Genomic DNA, 21,926 nt, shown 5'->3' with positions numbered 1-21,926 from the left:
GAGCTTCTGGCATCTTTGACTAATGCCCTTCTCATGTAATAGTTACACAGCTCCAAAGACAGTACAGACATCTGAGCCAAACATTTTTCTCTTTCATTTGCAAGAATTGAACTGACAGATATACCTGTCTCTTTTGGTTCCAAGAAAATTTCTTGTTAGAAATGTGTGAAAATATATTATATGACAGTCGCTGAAAATGTTTCAGATGCAGCAATAAATTGATTGTGGTTTTGGGGACCAGATGTGCACCATGTTTAGAATTTATTGTGTGTCTCCATATTCTAGCTCCGTGCTTAAGTAAACAGAAAGAAGTACTTGGCTTTTCAGTGAAACTCCTTGTGTGAATGGACGGCATTAGTGATGGGAAATGAGAGAAATCATGTAAAATGGAAATACTCTCCTTACACCCGCTGTGTAATTGGTAAGACTCAAATTGTTTTGTTCTGACTCCTGTGGTCAACAGTGAGACTTTACCAGCAATGTAGCTGTTGTTGGTTAGTTGCTAAGTCGTGTTCTGCTCTTTTGTGACCCCTGTCCATGGGATTTTCCAGGCAAGAGTACTGAGTGGGGTGCCATTGCCTACTCCAGGGGATCTTCCTGACCCAGGGACTGAACCTGCGTCTCCTGCAGTGCAGGTGGATTCTTTATTACTGAGCAACTGGGGAAGCCCTAACTATGTAGCACTTTTGAGCTCACAAACAGACTAAAGAAATGTTCTTCCTATCTTATGATAGTATTTTAGATTCTGTCTTGTGATTGAATGTGTGATAGGACCTAATCAGGACTTGGTTAGTTAGAAAGGCTGAAGGGAACATCTGTTTGTTGCATATCCCTACAAGACTCAAGGCAGCCCTTGTTCAAGGTGTTAGAGACAGGACATTTAATTTTCCATCTGTGTCCTATAAATTATCTTTCTCATATGGAAATGGTCTGTGCATTGTGACTGGTCTGCTATTTTATGCTTTCTCATTTTCCAGTTAAATCTAGAGACATGTCTTATTTCCTCACCAACTGAGATTATGTTTCCAGCTTTTTCTTAATTCTAGGCATTTCAACAATTGCTACTGATCAGACCCCTAGTGCCTGGCACAGTTGGTAAAGAATCCATCTGCCAATGTAGGGGACATAGGATGCAACTTTGATCCCTGGGTTGGGAAGATGCCCTGGAGGAGGAAATGGCAACCCACTACAGTATTCTTGCTTGGAAAATCCCATGGACAGAGAGGCCTGGGGGGTTACAGTCTGAGGAGTCACAGAGAGTCAGACACAGCTGAATGCACACACACACACACACACACACACACACACACACACACACACACCCCTAGTCACTGTGCTAGGCAACCAGTAGATCTGGGAACTGGTGTAGGACCTGGTTCTGCCCTCAGGAAAGCCCTAGGAGGGTTCATGAAGATCAGGAAGGCAGAGAGCTTCATATTTGAGACCTCATTTAATGCATGGCAACCCTCAACTTTGGGTTCCCCTGGTGGCTCAGTCGGTAAAGAATTCACCTGCTATGCAGGAGACCCAGATTTGATCCCCAGGTGATGAAGATCCCCTGGAGAAGGAAATGGCAACCCACTCCAGTATTTTTGTGGGAAATCCCATGGACAGAGGAGCCTGGCAGGCTGAAGTCCATGGGGTCGGAAGAGTATGACACGACTTCGCGACTAAACTGCCACCAACCTTCAGTGTTGCCAGGGGCTATTTATTTCTTCATTTTACAAATAATATAACTAGGCCTTGGGCTTCCCTGGTGGCTCAGTGGAAAAGTATCCACCTGCCAATGCAGGAGACATGGGCTCGATCCCTGATCCAGAAGATCCCACACCAGATTTAAAAAACAACAACAACAACAAAAATATAGACCTCTCTGAGCTCAAAAATTAAGCTCCTGAGCCAGAAGATGCTGGACTTTAGAGCCCACACCTTCCTTCTAACTCACTGGCTAGCTGGTTAAAGAGTCAAGACATAACAGTGAATACCAGGCTAGAAAAGTTTTGAATAAGGCTAATAAAGATGCTATAGAAATAAAATATCATGTGAATTAGAGAAGGATCACTGTGAACCCCATAGTCAGTGAAAGCTTCCTGGAGGATCATCTGAGTTGTGATTGGAAGCCTGGAGAGATGAGGGTGGAAATCATGGATACAAAAGTATTTAGGGGATGAGCTTGTCATGGTGTTGACAAGCCTTATCAGATCGCTGTAGAGCTAGGGTGCAGTGGGCATACAGAAAAGGCGTAGGATGAGGGCAGATGAAAAAGACCCTGGATACAAATTGGAGGTGTTTAGAGCCTTCTAAGAAACTGTGTGTGTGTGTGCACATTTTCATGCTAGAGAAAGTTTTAAAATGTGAAGGAAAATACCATTTAACTAAAAACTTCAGCGTTTGGGGACTGTACAATGTTAAATTTTCCCTTTGCATCAAGAAAAAAAGTAGTGTTTAACAAAGAAGAGAATGTCACATTTTTTCCCCCCACCAGGGAATAAAATAAGTCAACCTCTTTGCTGAACTGAAAGTGTCTGAGAATTGTTGGCAAAGTGAACAAATTTTCTTCAAGTCTCAGTGGGAGAAGGAGGAAACTGGAGAGGGGGCAAGGGGGCTCAAGAAGGAGGACAGGAGTGCAGACCACCCTAGTCTGGCAGTTCTTCTGATGTCCTGGGGATGCCTAAACACTAGGATGCAGACAAAAGTATTAATATGAAAGAAAGAAAATCCAGGGGGAAAGGCTGATGAGCCCAGGGAACAGCAGGGAGCGCGTGGGTCTGCTCTGTAGACCTGGGGGACAACTGGCATTTGGGAGGAACTTATTTTCTCTCTGAGATAATATAACTTCCTACATGTTTCCAACAAATAGTTTTTTGTGGCCTTGTGGCCAGTCACTGTAGCACAAAGCCCCTGTTTTCTGTTTATAGAAAGATACAGGGCAATATTTTGTACAAATTTAAAAATGATTATGACATATGATTTTGTAATTGGGCAGAAGAAAAAGACTCTAAGACATAATGGGTGACCTAAGAGTCCCTTCAGAGAAGGCAATGGCACCCCACTCCAGTACTCTTGCCTGGAAAATCCCATGGATGGAGGAGCCTGGTAGGCTGCAGTCCATGGGGTCGCTAGAGTCAGACACGACTGAGCAACTTCACTTTGACTTTTCACTTTCATGCATTGGAGAAGGAAATGGCAACCCACTCTAGTGTTCTTGCCTGGAGAATCCCAGGGACCAGGGAGCCTGGTGGGCTACCACCTATGGGGTCACACAGAGTCGGACACGACTGAAGCGACTTAGCAGTAGCAGCAGCAAGGGTCCCTTTGTAGTAGTCATGGATGCCTATCTATTGGTAAGAACCCTGTTTCAAATGGGGAGTCTAAATTTAAGAGAAAGGGTCACACTGAATTCACACCTGCACATTTCTGGTAGTTTGAAAGAAAATGAAGGAATTTCATCAAGTGTTTGAAGATGATATGAAATTTGCCATGTATATGCAATCATTTATGTGATGGAAGATTGGCTAAATGTTGGGGGTAAAAAGAGGAAGTCCAGAAAGCTTGTTTTCTATTGAGAGAGGCAGAGAAATATATATACAAAGTGATTGGTGCTATAGTACAGAGTGGTGGAAATATATTAATAGAAGAAGAGTGAGTCACGCAGTCTGGGTAGATCAGGGAAGGCACTATTGATAAGATGACAGTTGAGTGGGTTTTGCAGTATTGATGGGAGTCCAGGTGAAGAGAGGTGAAGTAAAGGAGAATGGTGGGGAGCAGCATAACCAGAGAAATACACACATTAAAACTCAAGCATGTTAAAGTGTACCATCTATTTAGAGAACTAACATCAAGTCAACAAGGGTTGTACATGATGTACAGGAAGGAATGATAGGAAATGGGCTGTAGGAATAGATTAGAGACAGATGGCAACAACCGTAAGTACGTTGCTGATAAGTTTGAACTTTGTTCCTTAGACTAGTGGTTTTTCAGGTTTTTTGTTTGTTTAGTTTAGTTTATTGGGTGGGGTTCTCTCTCTCTCTTTTTCTCAATGCTAATTGTGCAAGGTGCCTTGGAAGAAAAGGGTTCTATGGTCTTAACTTTGGAAGAGATGCTATAAATATGCATCCTTTCTCTTCAGTCAGTTCAGTTGTTCAGTCCTGTTTGACTCTTTGCGACCCCATGAACTGCAGCACGCCAGACCTCCCTATCCATCACCAAGTCCTGGAGCTTGCTGAGATTCATGTCCATCAAGTCGGTAATGCCATCCAACCATCTGTTGTCCCCTTCTCCTCTTGCCTTCAGTCTTCCCCAGCATCAGGGTCTTTTCCAATGAGTCAGTTCTTCGCATCAGGTGGGCCCAAGTATTGGAGTTTCAACTTCAGGATCAGTCCTTCCAATGAATATTCAGGACTGATTTCCTTGAAGATTGACTGGTTTGATCTCCTTACAGTCCAAGGGACTCTCAAGAGTCTTCTCCAACACCACAGTTCAAAAACATCAGTTCCTCAGCACTCAGCTTTCTTTATGGTCTCTCACATCCATATCGGAGAAGGCAATGACTACTGGAAAAACATAGCTTTGACTAGATGGACTTTTATCATCAAAGTGATGTCTCTGTTTTTTAATATACTGTCTAGGTTGGTCATAGCTTTTCTTCCAAGGAGCAAGCGTCTTTTAATTTCATGGCTGCAGTCACCATCTGCAGTGATTTTGGAGCCCCCAAAAATAAAGTCTCTCACTGTTTCCATTGTTTCCCCATCTATTTGCCATGAAGTGATGGGGCCAGATGCCATGATCTTAGTTTTTTGAATGTTGAGTTTTAAGCCAACTTTTTCACTCTCCTCTTTCACTTTGCTCAAGAGCCTCTTTAGTTCTTCTTTGCTTTCTGCCATAAGGGTGGTGTCATCTGCATATTTGAAGTTATTGATATTGATATTGAGAAAATATCAGTAACCTCAAGTATCTTACCTCTTGGATATACACAATATTTTCATTATACTAATGCATTTTAGCATTGCTGAAAGCTAGATATGCTTGAATAACAAGCTCTGAGAATTCCTGAGAAAGCAACACAACCAAATGGTCTAACTCTGTTTTAACCATTGTTTCCCTTTTATGTTACCACAAGGTTCCCTTTTTGTGTAATACCTTCTCAGATTGGTATACCTGAAACTAATATCCCCCATCTTAGACTGGGAAATTACACTAGGGAACCACTGAGACTGTTTTTTAGCAGGAGGGGGATTTAATCTGGAATACACTGGAAGAAGGGAACTGGTGCTAGTGTGTAGGCTGGAACAGTGGTAGACCCCACACTGGGACACAATGCAGAAAACGGAACCTAGTCCTAGTAAGTTCTGTGTCATAAGAACTTACTTTGCACTGTAATTTCCATCTCCTCCACTGACCTGTGACCTCCTTGTATCAGTTGTTTTGCAGCATCCCATGCCCAGTACACAGTAGAATTAAAATAAATCTGTGTTAAAGAGTCAAGAGAATAGTGAGCTACAGTACTTGTTTGTTAAGAAATGTTGTTTAGTTAAGGTACGAGCCTCTTAGGGAAGCTTAGAAAAGGTGATATTCTTTGAGACTAGAAAATAAGAAAAAGAAAATGCCTAAGTCAGGTTTAGACATAACTCTTAACTTCTGATATTGACTCTGATAAAGCAGTATGACTATTTGTTTTCTTAATTTTTATTAAATGTGCTATTTCATGTGGATATATTTTCTATAAACCACCAATTAGTTCTTTTGTCTACATTAAAATGTTTTTCCTATTATTATGAGACAATAAAATATAAAAGAGGAAGTGTTATTTAATATTTATACTTCTCCAGAGATGGAGAAGTATTTTAAGGAGAATAAGTTATGAGACTTTTGGTGTGGACTGACAGTTATTTAAGCAGATAAAAAGACAAGTTTTCTTAATGTTTATCACAACTTTTACAGAAAAGGTGAAACAAGGAAAGAGGGCACGTCTTCATTTACAATTTACTTTCTCTCAGATTTCATGATGTGAGACTTACTCTAAAGGTCAATGTCTTTTTAAAATGTATTAACTTATTTAATTATTTATTATGTACTTTTGACTGTACTGGGTCTTCATTACTGCATGGGCTTTCCTCTATTTGTGGTGCGTGGGTTTCTCACTGTGGCAGCTTCTCTTGCTGTGGAGCATGGGTTCTAGGGTGTGCAGGCTTCAGTAGTTGGGGCATGTGGCTCAGTATTTGTGGCTTCTGGGTTCTAGAACACACGCTAAATAGTTGTGGCACACGGACTCAGTTGTTCTTTGGCATGCCTATGTCTCCTGCTTGGCAGGCAGATTCTTTACCACTGTACCACCAAAGAAGCCCCTGAAGACAAATCTTAAACAAAGCTAGATAAGTGGTTCATCACACGGCATCACTGTTTTCACATGTGAAATGGCAGAATCACAGAGCTGTCAATTTAGCTGAAGATGAGGTATACCATTGCAGCTTGGCCAACATCATCTAGAGGAAATGGGTAGTGAAATCAAGGCCTGTGGCCAGAAGAAGGCTTTCTGTGGCTGTAGGGTCCTCATGCATTGTGGCAGGGCAATATTTTGAAATATCAACTGAGTATTTTTTTAGTTTTTCCTGAGATAGCTTGGCTTTGGCTTCCATTTAGTAACTAAGCTGGTCTAGTTTTATTGCCTTAGGGAAGACAGGTCATAGGGCAAGTACAAGATATGAAGTCAATCTCAGTTTTGGGGTTCTAAAATCCTAGCTCCCTCAGAAGAGAGAAGAACCTCAGGGCATGAGCAATTGATGAGCTAGAATATCACGGGTTGAGGGTCAGCTGCATACCTGGAGGGGGACAGGAGTCCATGGATCAGGAAGCATTAGGGAGTTGCGGGGGTGGGTGGCATTTGTAATCGTTGGTGTGGAAAACTCCTGAGGAAGAAGACCGGTATCCAGCCCTTACTCAGGTCAAGCCCTGGGAAGGTGTGTCTACAGAGCCTCAAGATAGATCTGTGGGAACTAGATGCACACAGGATGTGCACTTTGCTTGTGGTGCTCAGAGGAGAATTGAATGTGTGGGAGGAAACACCTGAGCATTAGCTTCCTATGGCACAGGGTGATGAGAAGAATGATTCTCTGAGCCAAGTGGATGGGTTCTTAGATGACCTCACAGTGTTCCTCTGCCCAGCATGGCGTGGAGTGGTAAGTGAATTCCTGGGCACAAGAGAGGAGCACAGGAGAAGCAAAAGGAGAAGCGCAGATGGGAATGTGGGCTGGGAAGCAGTGAGCTTGTTGAATGATACCCAGGGCCAGGCATCTCAGAGATGCCACTGTGGATAGCTAATAATGATGACCGCCACCTGCTTCCCTGTCTCCTCGTTACTACTCAGCACCCCTTAGAATTCTGAAATGTGTGGACTGAGCTTCTGCCACCCCTTCAGCAAGGGCTCTCAAAACAGAAATTCAGTTGTGTGTAGAAAAATAAAGTCACATTTCTTACACACATGAATCTGGGGAGCATAATTAAACCCTGCTTTTTGTATAATAAGGAAAAATTCCATTTGATAATGTCTAGTCAAGAATGGGCACTTCTCTGTCCTGCAAAGATCAGAATGGCCTTAAACTCAGGCCAATACAAAGAAGGGTTTGTTGAAAGGATATACAAAAATCTCTTAGAAACCAAGGGCAGAGAAGTATAGCTGGGTCCTTGGAAAGTGGAAAATGAAGTTTTTTTTTTTTTTAAACTGTCTGTAAGTGGCTACATGAGGGCTTTCATGTCTCCCTGAGTGCCTTTCCCCTCTCTTTTAATTTCTTGCTTTGCATGCCATACCCCCCACCCCCCAACCTGGACAATCTGTGTTGGCCCCATCCCAGATCTCTTACTAAGTTACCTACTAAGGAGTTCACAGTTCAGTGTCTACACAGCAAGAATCTGATTGACTCTCCTTGATCAGGTGTCTACTGTTGGTCCAATCATTGGCTGTCTATTAGTGAAGAATCACAAGCCACATTCAGAGCATCAAGGGCAGGGATGCCATAAAGGATGTTCATGGTGATCAGAAGGAGGTTATCTTGACAACTTGGGTTGTTCCTGGTTAGTACAGTGGTTTAGAGGATGTGCTTTGATGTCCAACAGACTGCATTCAAATCTCAACTCTGCTTATAAAATGCAGTACTGGTAAAATTACTTGATTTCTCCAAGTCTTGGTGTCTTCATTAATAAAATGGGAATGATAATTTTTATCCTACAGGGGTTCTTATAAGGACTACAAGATCCAGTGCGTTTAAGGAATTCAGGCTGGTATCTGGTGCTTCAAAAATACCCTATGAGTTCCAGATATCATCAATTCTATTATTAGTGATTATAAACCATATAAATTATACAGTCATGAAATGTTGACACATTATATGATAAACGTTTATCTGCATTCAAGGTAATTAGTGTGTGTTTGGTTAAGGTCTATGGAGTTAAAATCAGAATCATAGTTTTATACCAAAATTGATAATCTAACAATGACAGTTACAATGATATTGATGATGATGAAGGAATAAAGCTGGATAAAATTTTGTTTCAGGATTGTGTGGTGTAGATATGTACATATATATGATATCTGATTTGAATTTTATTTAAAAATTTTTGTTCTAATGGCTTTTTTCTTTTCATCTTGACCCTATTTTAACATCTAGCAATATGTGATTTTTTTCAAGATACATGTTTCATAAACAAAATGTATGTTTATATCTGACTGTACCCAAGCTGCTAATTATGGGTATCTCTTTCTATAGCTCACTATTAAACACTCATGTCTTTGGGGTTATATAGAAAACAATTTATGTTACAAAATAAAATCCTCCCTCAAAAATGTTTGCCCTGTGAGTGAGGAGGGAGGAAATCACAAACTGTTATTATTTTCCCTTAGATGGATCTAAATATTAACATTCCCTTAGCTTTAAAGATTATTTTTATGCCGCTCCTTTATAAACAATCAAAGTACACTAACTCTTCTGTTGCCTCGGGTTCTGTCTACAGCGTACCCAAACAACCAAGCTAAAAAAAATGAGAAAATCAGTTCAACAGGTTATTTGGCATTGCATGCAGAAAATAAAAATGTTTGAATAGCTTAAAACATTTTAAAAAGCACAGCATATAGTAAATTGATTTGAATGTTAAACATAGCCTAAGGATTCCTTGCTCAGTGGAAGAAATTGTTTCTAGGTCTTCTTGCAGCTGTGTTAACTAGCCAAAGCCAGCAGCAGCAGTAGTAGGAAGAATAGGAAAAGGAGGAGAAAGCTAGTCTGATAACAGCAGAAATAGTGGTCACAGTAGTAGTTGTAATAGTAGTAGTTAACACCTCAGGCAGACAGTGATCTAGGCACTTGGTAACGTTTACTCTTTACAGCAGCCTTGAGAGAGAGCACTGTTAATTTCTTAGGTAACAGAAAACAGACTTCAAGGAGTGAAGTACCTCGTGGAGGAACCCAGAAGGGAAGAACAAGAGCAATGGCCGACACTGATGGCATGTTTTGAGTTTCTTAGATCTTCCTGTGCATGGCCTCCAGTGAATTCTCACAGCAGTCCTAGGAAGCAGCCTTCCCTATTATGCCCAGTGAACATGGGAAGAAAGGGAATCTGGGAGCCTTGACTAATTGAATGGCAGACAAGGGACTAAGACCAGGGATCCAAAGCCACACTGCAGCCTTGCCATTTATCTTGGGGTTTAGAAGTGATGTCTTATTCGTTCTGCTTGGACTGATTTGTTGAGAGTGAGGAACAGTCCTCTACTTAGAGATTCTCCCAGGATGCCACTTTCCCTGATAACGGGTTTTCCTTGAGCTGCTCTCTTCTTACCGCCTGGCTTGGAAAGCAGGTGCCCTTCTGCTGAGGGACCCTGATGGAACCCTCCTTACCCTCCACAGTAAGAGGTGAGGCAGTAGGGTAAGGCAAGTGAGGCACTTGCTTGGGGCACAAAATTTCAGGGCCCACCAAAGAATTTAATCATCAAGAAAATAATACTTTTATGTATTTTAAAATATTAAATATTAAGATAAATAGCTTTGAAAAATCTACATCTGAACATAGTATCAATGTTTAAGATAAAGACACGATCACTGTGGTCTTGGGTTATCCGGATGGAGACAGGATGGTGAGCCCCACGCTGGCTGTCTACTCATGGCTGCGCCTGCGGTCCTCACTCCCAAGGTCTTCTTGGGCCCTTCATAACATTTTGGCCTCTCAGTCCACCCCTCTACATGAGTACACACACAAGCCTCCCATACGGAGTTACCGTGAAGGAGTAGAGCCTGTATGGTGGTACTTCTGTAGGCATCACCAAAACAGTACATCTTCACTCAGTGCTGTTTAAAAAATGAGGACGGCATTTCCAGTGATATGCTAAAAAAATATTTAGCCTCTTCATTGTAGCTCAGCTGGTAAAGAATCTGCCCGCAGTGCCGGAGACCTGGGTTCGATCCCTGGGTTGGGAAGATCCCCTGGAGAAGGGAAAGGCTACCCACTCCAGTGTTCTGGCCTGGAGAATCCCGTGGACTGTATGGTCCCTGGGGTCGCAAAGAGTCGGACACTGCTGAGCGGCTTTCACTTCACTTCTACCTTTTCTCTCCAAAACTCAACTGATAGGGCTGTTTTAAAAAGAGGTAGTCAGTGCCTTTCCAATTTTAGATTTATGTATTTGGCCAGTCTTGGTTTCTCTTTTCTTATGTGCTACTTGGGGTGTCAGCTTAAGAAACCACTGGCTCCCCTGCCGGCATGTCAGCTGGGACACATGTGTTCTGCTGACCTCTTCTAGAAGCATTGAGGGATTGTCCGGTCCCAGAGGCCTTGGGCTTTGAGGACTCAACCCAGCATTCATGCTTTTGAATACGAATATGACTGCTTCCCACCCCAAAAGACATTTTATTTATTATTTTAAAAATATTTTCTTTGGGCTTCTTTAATCCTAGGGGACATTTGCTTGATGAATAGCAAATAAGTTTCCTAACCAGACTGTTGTTATAAATATCCATGGCATTAATTCAAACCATTTGCATCGGAAACTTTTTTTTTTTTTTTTCTGGAGGAAAAAGGGTGACTGACTTAACCTCAACATTTGGGACATGATTTTCCCTAAAATAACCACAACATTCATCATTTTTTTTTCCTGCTGGTGTGTCAATTTTTTAATGAGAGTCTGGGTCCCTCCAGTACCTTTGGTCTCCATGGTAACAATTCTATGTGTTTATTTTGGCTTACTGAAATAAAACACTGAGGAAAAGGTCAGTGACTCATTTTTGATTGGGGGTTGCTCTAATTAGAGGATGATTATTTAAAAGCTGATCACTAACACAAAGTTACTATGTGTGTAGAAATAAGATCCACAGCAAGTATTTTAAATGACAAATTGTAAAACTTTTAGACAGTTGTTTCCAAACTCTGCCTGTTTATTCACAGGTGCAGGTGTTTTTAAGATTATTATTGTTTCACCCATGTATAACTAACTTTGACTTCCTGCCATTCCCTCCTGGTACCAGGATCTGAGTAATGCATTAAGTAATGGATTAAAGTGTCTAGAGTGACTAATGCATTTATAGGAGTCTATTTGGACCTATGGTCTATACATCTGAGATGAACTAAATCAATACAGTTAAAGTCTTTCTGAGGTGGCTGCATTGCTGGAGTCCCAGCCTTTTTTATTTTGGTTGGAGTATAATTGCTTTATAATGTTGTGTTAGTTTCTGCTATACAAAGAAGTGAACCAGCCATATGTAAACATATATTCCTTCCCTCTTGAATCTCCCCTCCCCCCACCATCCCACCCCTCTCTGTCAGGTCAGCCCAGAGCAGCCAGCTGAGCTTCTGTGCTGTGCAGCAGCTTCGCACTAGCTATCTGTTTTGCACATGATTGCGTTTATCTGTCAATGCTGCTCTCTGAACTCGTCTCACCCTTTGCTTCCCCTCTCTGTGTCCACGTGTCCGTTTTCTATGTCTGCGTCTCTATTCCTGCCCGGCAAACAGGAGTTTTAGTCCTTTCATCTCCTCTGTCTCTTCAAGTTGGGTTTTGAATCCGCGAGAAGGGGCCTGCCATTGCTTTCTGATTGTTGCCTTGGGTTGCCACTGTTTGATTTAACATGCCTCTCTTTCCTCACCTCTAAAATGGGAGCAACAGAGAATCTGCATCATATGGTGTTTGAGGGGATTAATAATAAGAATAATGACGAATGCCTGATGTTTAGCAAAGGGCAGGCTCTTAGTAAACACCAAGTTAATGCTGGCTGTTAAATTACTCTTTACTTTCATTATTAGATCAGCTCTCTGGCCTTTGGATCGAGCTCCTTTGTTCAAAATTAATTTAAGGCAAATGAAATGTTCATTTGAAGAGGCAAGGAATCATTCTGAACAGTGAGGATATGTTTGTCTGTGAGGAATTTTACTCCTCTGAGTTTCCATGAAGCTGCTTTAACTCTCTCCTATTTAAGAAGAATGTGGTATTTTGTCCTCTTGAACCCAGGCTCTTGTGGACTGGCTGCTAGGCCGATGGACAAGGCTCAGGGGGAGAACCTGGCCTTCGTGCCCCCAGTGGTTGAATCTTGATCAGTACATACAATATAAAAATATGAGGAACTAATAAAGTCAAGTACCAAAAGTAGAACCAGGGAGTAGAAGAGTTGTTGCCAGGGGATGGGGGTGTCAAATGGGAAGATGTTGGCATAAGGGTTTAAACTTTCAGCTATGAGTTGAATAAGCTCTGGGGGTCCAATGGTGACTATAGTTAATAATATTGTATTGTTCTTTTTAAAAAAGATTTGTTTATTTTGTGGCTGTGCTGGGTTTTCGGTGCTGCTTGGGCCTTCTCCACTTGCGGAGAACGGGGGCTCCTGTCTAGTTTCAGTGGGCAGGTTTCTCGTTGCAGTGGCTCCTCTTGTTATGGAGCAGAGGCTCTAGGGTGTGTGGGCTTGAGCAGTAGTAGCACATAGGTTCAGTCGCTGTCTTGTCTCCCACGAAAATAGGGGAAATACCTCGGGCTATTAAACAGGGGAATCTGACAGGTAGCTATTGTTTCAGTTACCTTTTATTTTGTAAACTTGCTGTAGCAATTGGGGAGTTTGGGTTTGATAATAAATAGCCTTTCAGGTTCTGAGAGAAGGCTTGAAGTTGTCCAGAGATGGGTTTTTGGAACTGAGGCCCCACCCTACACAAGCCTGAAGCTGAAAGTGAAGTGGAAGTGTTAGTTGCTCAGTTGTGTCTGACCCTTGGTGACCCCATGGACTGTAGCCCGCCAGGCTCCTTTGTCCATGGGATTCTCCAGGCAAGAATACGGGAAGGAGTGGCCATGCCCTCCTCCAGGAGAATCTTCCCAACCCAGAGACTGAACCCAGGTCTCCTGCACTGCAGGCAGACTCTTTACCATCTGAACCACACAGGCCTAAATCTGAGATCCTCAAATTCTTGTTCACAACTCTGACCCTCACCCTTCTTTCACCTATTCTGTGTTTATTCAGTAAATATTTATTCAATGTCTCCTCTGTGTCAGAACACAGTATTGGGTATGGCAAAGAAAAGACTCTGGTTATTCTCAGGTCAACCAATTCAGTGTATTAACGCATGGCACAATGTTCTGTAGACTGATTTTCATCCCAGTGTGTCATTTCGGTCCTGTGAGAGTCACCTGGAGGAAGTGCTGGTCTCAGCCCTGCCACCCCTGGTCAGGCCTGGGGGCACTTCCTTAGCCTCTGTTGTTCCCTTTCCTGGAAACACACCAGCAAGAGCTGTTCAGTTCCTGATATTAGGCACACACACCTCAGCGCTAGGAAACAGCTCTTTTAACACCCACTTCCTGTCTCAACACCCACCCTCCCATCCCCAAGAGCAGCATGAAAAGCCTTGGAGACCCCAGCAGAGAGGGTGGGCTTTCCACACGGGTTGGCCCTGGGGTGGGATGGTCCCAGATGTCCTGGTTCATCATCTCAGGAGCGGCCCCCCTCCATCCACTCAGGGGTCTGCAGGATATCATGGAGACCCTTCAGAGAACCACCCCCTGAGGTAGTTTTTCAGACCCGTGAACAGTACCAGACCTAAAACTGGAGGTAGAATGAAGCCCTGAGATAAAGGAAAGGAGTGGGAGCAGGAAGAACTCCATGAGCCAGAGTGTTTGCACAGCCACCCCCCAGGCAAGGGTTAGTACAGTCCCCAGGTTGATGCTTTTCAAGAGAAAGACACAGAAGAGTGGAACACATTCCCTCCCGCTGCGGGAAGTCTCATGAAGCTGAATATAGTCCAGGGCTTACCATTCTGGGTGCAGGGGCCTGCTGGCCCTGATCCCGTGATCCCAGATTCTGCATGCCTGCTTTGCTTTGAGACAGAGTGAAGAACCAGGAACTTTGGGGAACAGTTCACTAACTCCACCCCCTCAGGCCCAGGAATGGAGTTTCTCCCCACAGGTGCCTTGCTGTTGGATTCCCTGAGAGTTGAACCCAAGGCCAAATTTTGCCTCTGGTATAATTATTCATGAGCCACCGTTTGTTGGTAAAAATGTAAAGGGCAGAGCTTGCCTCTCATTTCTGGGGCTGCTGGGTGTTTGGAGCATCTCCATTTATAGCCTGTTTTCAAAGCTTAGGAAATGGAGCTGGTTGATGGGTTTTGTTGGAGTTTGGGTCATTGAGCCTTTGCTGACAACTATTTACTGTCCAGTCAAGAATATGTTTTCAGATCATTTGTTCAGCAAAGTGGATCCCCTTTGAGATATGGGCTCATACATGAAAAGTATATTGTATATTAACGCATATATGTGGAATCTAGAAAAAAGGTACAGATGAACCTACTTGCAAAGTAGAAACAGAGACACAGGTGTAGAGAATAAACATGAATTCCAAGAGGGGAGGAGAGAGTTGAGGTGAACTGGGAGATTGGGACTAATATATATACACAGTACTGTGTATAAAACAGAAAAGAAATGAGGACCTAACTGCATAGCACAGGGAACTCTACTCAGTGCTCTGTGGTGATTTAAATGGGAAATCCAAAAAAGAGGAGATACATATACATACATGTAGCTGATTCACTTTGCTGTACAACAGAAACTGACACATTATAAAACAATTATACTCCAATAAAAGTTTTTTAAAAAGTTGATAGGAAAGTCCATTTTCCTTTAAAGACTGGCATCCTCTTTTTTGTTGTTGTTTTTAAAGAAGGTAGCATAGATTTTGGTGTCAGAGAGATGGTATCTCTAAGTCTCCACTTCTTAGTTGTATGAACATAGACCTGTTCCTTAAACTCAAGATACTGAAATTACCTCACTCTAAAGATGAGAATGCTTGGCTTGCTCCAGTAGAAGTCAGATGTGCTGGGATTTTTGTGACTTCTCTTTGTGTGTTTGTGTGTTTTTCAGGACATTTTCGTAGAAAGTGCAAAATCACGTTTACTCTTAGTCTCTTTGTCATCTCTGATTACACATACACAGAGATAAAGTTCAAAGGCAGACAAGGACCCTCGGGTCTGTGCCATGAGGCTGGAGGAAGTTCTTCCTAGAGAATCTTGACTGTTGAGAATCCATACTTGGAGTTTATCTTCAAGACATTGCCCACTGATAATGTTCAATACACCTAGCAGGTAGGACAGCAATCAGAAGAAAATGGAAATATGGTTTGGCAGGGTTAAAGGAGTACTCATCACCATCAGGCTTGTTATCATCTACAAATCACTAGTTCAAGCGATGTTCAAACTTGGAGTGAATAAATATTAGTGAGCCAGAGGCTAAGACTCATTCACTCATTCATCGGGATTTTCCTAAGCCACTGCCAGGCAAGACTGTCAGAGGTGGCAGGGTTCAGTGAAGACAGCAAAGTCCTGCCCTTTCAGAGCACAATTCCAGTCTGACGGTACATGGGAGGAGTTGAAATGTGACATAACGTTAAGTAGTGACAAGGCATTTGGAAAGAGAAAAGTAAGGCAGGGAGAGGAGACACAGTCATTTTTTAATACCAATATCAAGGAAGATCTCTGTGAGAAAATGATGTTTGATCAGAGACCTGGATCAAGCGAGGGCATGAACCCTAGGAATATGGGGGAGCACTTTATTAGCCATAAACCAGGATTGTCACCAAAACACTAAAACCCTTAATTACTCTCTTGGTCCCAGTGAGGACTTTGGATTTTAGTCCAAGTGCAAAGAGAAGCTATTAAGGAGAGACATGATCTGATTTTTTTTTGTTTTTAAAAGACCACCCTTACTTGCCATATGAACATAGACCTTTGGAAGGCTGGAGTGGAAACAGTGAGACCCATTTGGAGGCCATTGGAAAAGTCCAGATGTTGAAGCTGTATTTAGAAAAGGCAGAGGAACCAGAGATCAAATTGCCAACATCCGTTGGATCATCAAAAAAGCAATAGATTTCGAGAAAAACATCTACTTCTGCTTTATTGATTATGCCAAAGCCTTTGACTGTGTGGATCAAAACAAACTGTGGAAAATTCTGAAAGAGATGGGAATACCAGACCACCTTATCTGCCTTCTGAGAAACCTGTATGCAGGTCAAGAAGCAACAGTTAAAACTGGACATGGAACAACAGACTGGTTCCAAATCGGGAAAGGAGTATGTCAAGGTTGTATATTGTCACCGTGCTTATTTAACTTATATGCAGAGGACATCACAAGACACACTGGGCTGGATGAAGCACAAGCTGGAATCAAGATTGCCAGGAGAAATATCAATAACCTCAGATATGCAGATGACACCACGCTTATGGCAGAAAGCGAAGAAGAAGAGCCGCTTGGTGAAAGTGAAAGAAGAGAGTGAAAAAGCTGGCTTAAAACTCAACATTCAGAAAACTAAGATCATGGCATCCAGTCCCATCACTTCATGGCAAATAGATGGGGAGACAATGGAAACAGTGAGAGACTTTATTTTTAGGGGCTCCAAAATCACTGCAGATGGTGACTGCAGCCATGAAATTGAGATGCTTGCTTCTTGGAAGAAAAGCTATGACCAAATTAGACAGCATATTAAAAAGCAGAGACATTACTTTACCAACAAAGGTCCATATGGTTTTTCCAGTAGTCATGTATGTATGGGAGAGTTGGACTATAGAGAAAGCTGAATGCCGAGGGATTGATGCTTCACTTGAGAGTCCCTTGGACTGCAAGGAGATCCAGCCAGTCCATTCTAAAGGAAATCAGTCCTGAATATTCATTGGAAGGACTGATGCTGAAGCTGAAACTCCAATACTCTGGCGACCTGATGCAAAGAATTGACTTATCTGAAAAGACCCGGATGCTGGGAAAGATTGAAGATGGAAGGAAAAGGGGATGACAGAGGATGAGATGGTTGGATGGCATCACCGACTTGATGGACATGAGTTTGAGTAAGGTTCAGGAGTTGTTGATGGACAGAGAAGCCTGGCGTGCTGTGGTCCATGGGGTTGCAAGGAGCTGGACATGACTGAGCAACTGAACTGAACTGGAAAAACCCAGATGGGAGATGATAGTTCAGTTTTAAATGGCTCACAGCAGTTTTATTTGACTTCACCCTGAACTCATCCTGAGCATTCAGCCCTCCTATTATTTATGAAACAGTTCACTTATTCTCAATATTAAAGAAATTGATCCTCATCATCTCCCTTCCAAGAATGGTGCTGGGCTGGTGGATGTACACATATGCTCCCTCCAACATTTCACTGTCCTCCCCACTTTGCTCTTCCAGAAGAGAAAGGAGATATCAATCTCTCTTCTTGCTCTTCAGTTTTTTCATGGGTTTTGGTTCCAGAACTGAATGTCCTCTCCTCCTTTTCACTTTCCATCTTTGAATCAAAAATTTCCATTAGTCTTCTGAAGTAATTTTGAGCATGCACCAATTGCATCCATAAACAGTCCCATGAGGGACATTTTGTATTTCGTTGAAGTTGGTCCAAAGGTTATGATATATGGATTTGGAATTGTCAATAAAACTTGAAAGTTTTATTAGGTACATGGTGGACCTGGGAAAACGTGTTGGAACTTGTATGTTATGTAACTCTAATAGCTTAATTGCTAGAATTCTTGGGACTCTTACCAATGACTTCATTTCTCCTGAATGTGGGTTTCATGCATCTGGTTGCTTGGCTGTTTTCAGAAAATAGAGGTAATAGTCGCATTAATGTATCATCTTTTCCATGATTAGGAAAGAAACCTGAGAATGCTTTCCTAGCGAATATGTAGAAGCAGTTTCCTCCAACACCTGTTCTCTTAAGTCATGAGATGTTTGAAAATAACCACACAAGTTTCAGTATCTGATCCAGTCTTTCGAATATGCACTAGGGCAACATAAAAATTTTGCTAGTGTGAGCAAATGTCAGCATGCCCCATCTCTTGCACCTCTGCCCGTGGATTTAAGGAGAGTAAATACCTATTGATTTGGAATCACCAGTGGGTGGGTTATTTTGTTTCCATGTAATTAATCAGCAGATGAAAAAACATGTTTTTAAAAAGTTAAGTACCTAATGTCACATTGTTATTAAAATAAGGAGCTGGATCCATATTCCAGATACTTATCCACCCTACATGCTTTTGAAAAGTTTAAAAATTATACAGAAATACTTTCTAATTGTGGAAAAATTAGGAAACACAGATGGATTAAAAACGAACCTCAAAAAATATTTCCACAATTCAGAGATAACCAGTGTTATCCTTTTGTTTCGCTTATTTCCAGACGTTTTTCTACACAAATATAATTACAAATATCTTTTCAAAGATGGATACTGCTTTACAAATTCATTTAACCTTTAATATTGAATAATACCTTGTGCTGTGTTAATGTCTTTCTATGTCATGCATATGGGTCTGCACTGTAATTTTTTAAACTCACATTGTTTTCCATGCCAGGATGCTATTGCTGCTGCTGCTGCTAAGTCGCTTCAGTCGTGTCCGACTCTGTGTGACCCCAGAGACGACAGCCCACCTGGCTCCCCCGTCCCTGGGATTTTCCAGGCAAGAACACTGGAGTGGGTTGCCATTTCCTTCTCCAAGGATGCTACTAGTGTTTATTAAATATTTCATTATCTCTTTCCTCTTCTGAATTGGACTACAACTTGATTAACCAATCTTCCTTACTTAGGACATTTATTGAGTGCTAATGATATTTGAAGTGTACTTTAGATATGTATTTATTTCATTCATTTAACTTGCTTCCAATTTTTTAACATTACTGACAGTGATTACTTTTTACATACATTTCTGTATGATTCAGTTCAGTTCAGCCACTCAGGTGTGTCCAGTTCTTTGTGACCCTATGGATTGCAGCACGCCAGGCCTCCCTATCCATTACCAACTCCTGGAGCTTACTCAAACTCATGTCCATCAAGTCAGTGATGCCATCCAACCATCTTGTCCTCTGTTGTCCCCTTCTCTTCCTGCCTTCAATCCTTCCCAGCATCAGGGTCTTTCCCAATGAGTCAATTCTTTGCATCAGGTGGTCAAAGTATTGGAGCTTCAGCTTCAGCATCAATCCTTCCAATGAATATTCAAGACTGATTTCCTTTAGGATTGACTGGTTGGATCTCCTTGCAGTCCAAGGGACTCTCAAGAGTTTTCTCCAACATCACAGTTCAAAACCATCAATCCCTCGGCACTCAGCTTTCTCTATAGTCCAACTCTCCCATACATACATGACTACTAGAAAAACCAAAGCCTTGACTAGACGAACCTTTGTTGGCAAAGTAATGTCTCTGCTTTTTAGTATCTGTCTAGTTGGTCATAGCTTTTCTTCCAAGAAGCAAGTGTCTCTTAATTTCACGGCTGTAGTCAACATCTGCAGTGATTTTGGAGCCCCTAAAAATAAAGTCTCTCACTGTTTCCATTTTTCCCCATCTGTTTGCCATGAAGTGCTGAGGCCAGATGCCATGATCTTAGTTTTCGGAATGTTGAGTTTTAAGCCAACTTTTTCACTCTCTTCTTTCACTTTCACCAAGTGGCTCTTTAGTTCTTCTTCACTTTTTGCCGTAAGCATGGTGTCATCTGCATATCTGAGGTTATTGATATTTCTCCCGGCAGTCTTGATTCCAGCTTGTGTTCCATCCAGCCCGGCATTTCGAATGATGTACTCTGCATATAAGTTAAATAAGCACAGTGACAATATACAGCCTTGATGTACTCCTTTCCCAAATTGAAACCGATCTGTTGTTCCACGTCCAGTTCTAACTGTTGCTTACTGACCTGCATACAGGTTTCTCAGGAGGCAGGTCAGGTGGTCTGGTATTCCCATCTCTTTCAAAATTTTCCACAGTTTATTGTGATCCACACAGTCAAAAGCTTTGGCATAGTCAATAAAGCAGAAGTTTTTCTGGAATTCTCCTGCTTTTTTGATGATCCAATGGATCTTGGCAATTTGATCTCTGATTCCTTTGCTTTTTCTGAATTCAGCTTCAACATCAGGAAGTTTATGGTTCATGTACTGTTGAAGCCTGGTTTGGAGAACTTTGAGCATTACTTTACTAGTGTATGAGATGAATGCAATTGTGCAGTAGTTCGAGCATTCTTTGCCATTGCCTTTCTTTGGGATTGGAATGAAAATACCTTTTCCAGTCCCACGACCACTGCTGAGTTTTCCAAATTTGCTGGCATATTGACTGCAGCACTTTAACAGCATCATCTTTTAGGATTTGAAGTAGCTCAACTGGAATGTATGATTATACAGTGGTTATTTAAAAGTTTTTCTTAAATATTGCCAGAGGATCATTCAGAAATGTTCTAACAAATCATTTTCAGAGAGCATTGCAAGTGTTTATTTCTTCACCTGTACATAATCAGTAGAAGTTACCAACTTTATCAATCTTTTCTAGACTTATAGGGAAAAATGATTATCATTATTTTAGCTTTGATTTCTTTGATCACTGAAGAAGGAAAATATTTTTTTATTGGTATGTTTATCTTTTTCCTTAAAATATTTTAAATCTAATGTATTTTAAATAATATGTATTTTAACTATATGTATCCACATGTAAATAATTTGGTCAAGTGCAAACCTTTAAAATTATGAGGTGCTCTCTGTAAGTTTTTCTTTTTTCTTTGCTTCATCCTCTTGCTTCCTTTCACCACAGCCTCTCTACCTCCCAAGTAGCCTCTAAAACAGCATCACATGGATCTTTTCTGCACATTTTATCTATCCTTCTTATAATCTTCTACAATATATAATATACATGCATAGGCACATATTGTTATGTGTTATGTGTTTTTTTATGGATGTAGGATCATATATTATATGCTTTTCTACATCTTGCTTTTCTCACTCAACAATATCACATTTGAAAATCCTCCAAGTCATCTGGTAGAGCTCCAACTCATTATTTTTAACGACAGGAATTTTAAAAAAGTCATTCTCCTATTGGTCAACATTGCTTTTTTTTCTAGTTCTTTTTTTTTCCCTACCATGACTAACCATGCTGCAATCAATATCTTTTTACATACATCTTTTTAAACAAATACTTTTATTTTATTGGAATATCCATGAATATTATTGCTGGATGGGTCTGTGAGTATGTGTTTTGATTATAACACATGATGCCAGATTGCTTTTGCCAAAGGATGTAACACTTCATATTTCCACCAGCAATATATGTGAGAGAATCCTTTTCATTATATCCCAGCCAGCAATAGATATTGTGGCTCTTTGTAATTTTTGTTACTCTGATGGGTATAAAGTGATAATTATGTACTTACTGTAATTTGCATATTCATGGTTTCTCCTTGTGAATTTGTATATCTTTTCATTTGTACCTTACCACAGGATTTATTTATCTGAGTTATCTTTGCCTACTGTTTTATTTGGTTACCTCTTTCTTTCTTTTCTATTCATAAAATATTTTTGCATATTATTAACTTAAAATTTTATCATCTGTATTACAAATATTTTTTCCACATCTGTTCTTAGTCCATTGTATTTCTATATGAGATTCATTGTTATACAAAAGTTTTTCTTTTTTATTTAGTC

The sequence above is a fragment of the Capra hircus genome, chromosome 12 (genome assembly GCF_001704415.2).
Source record: "Capra hircus breed San Clemente chromosome 12, ASM170441v1, whole genome shotgun sequence".
NCBI lineage: Eukaryota > Metazoa > Chordata > Mammalia > Artiodactyla > Bovidae > Capra > Capra hircus.
Note: the sequence above shows the minus strand (reverse complement) of the source record.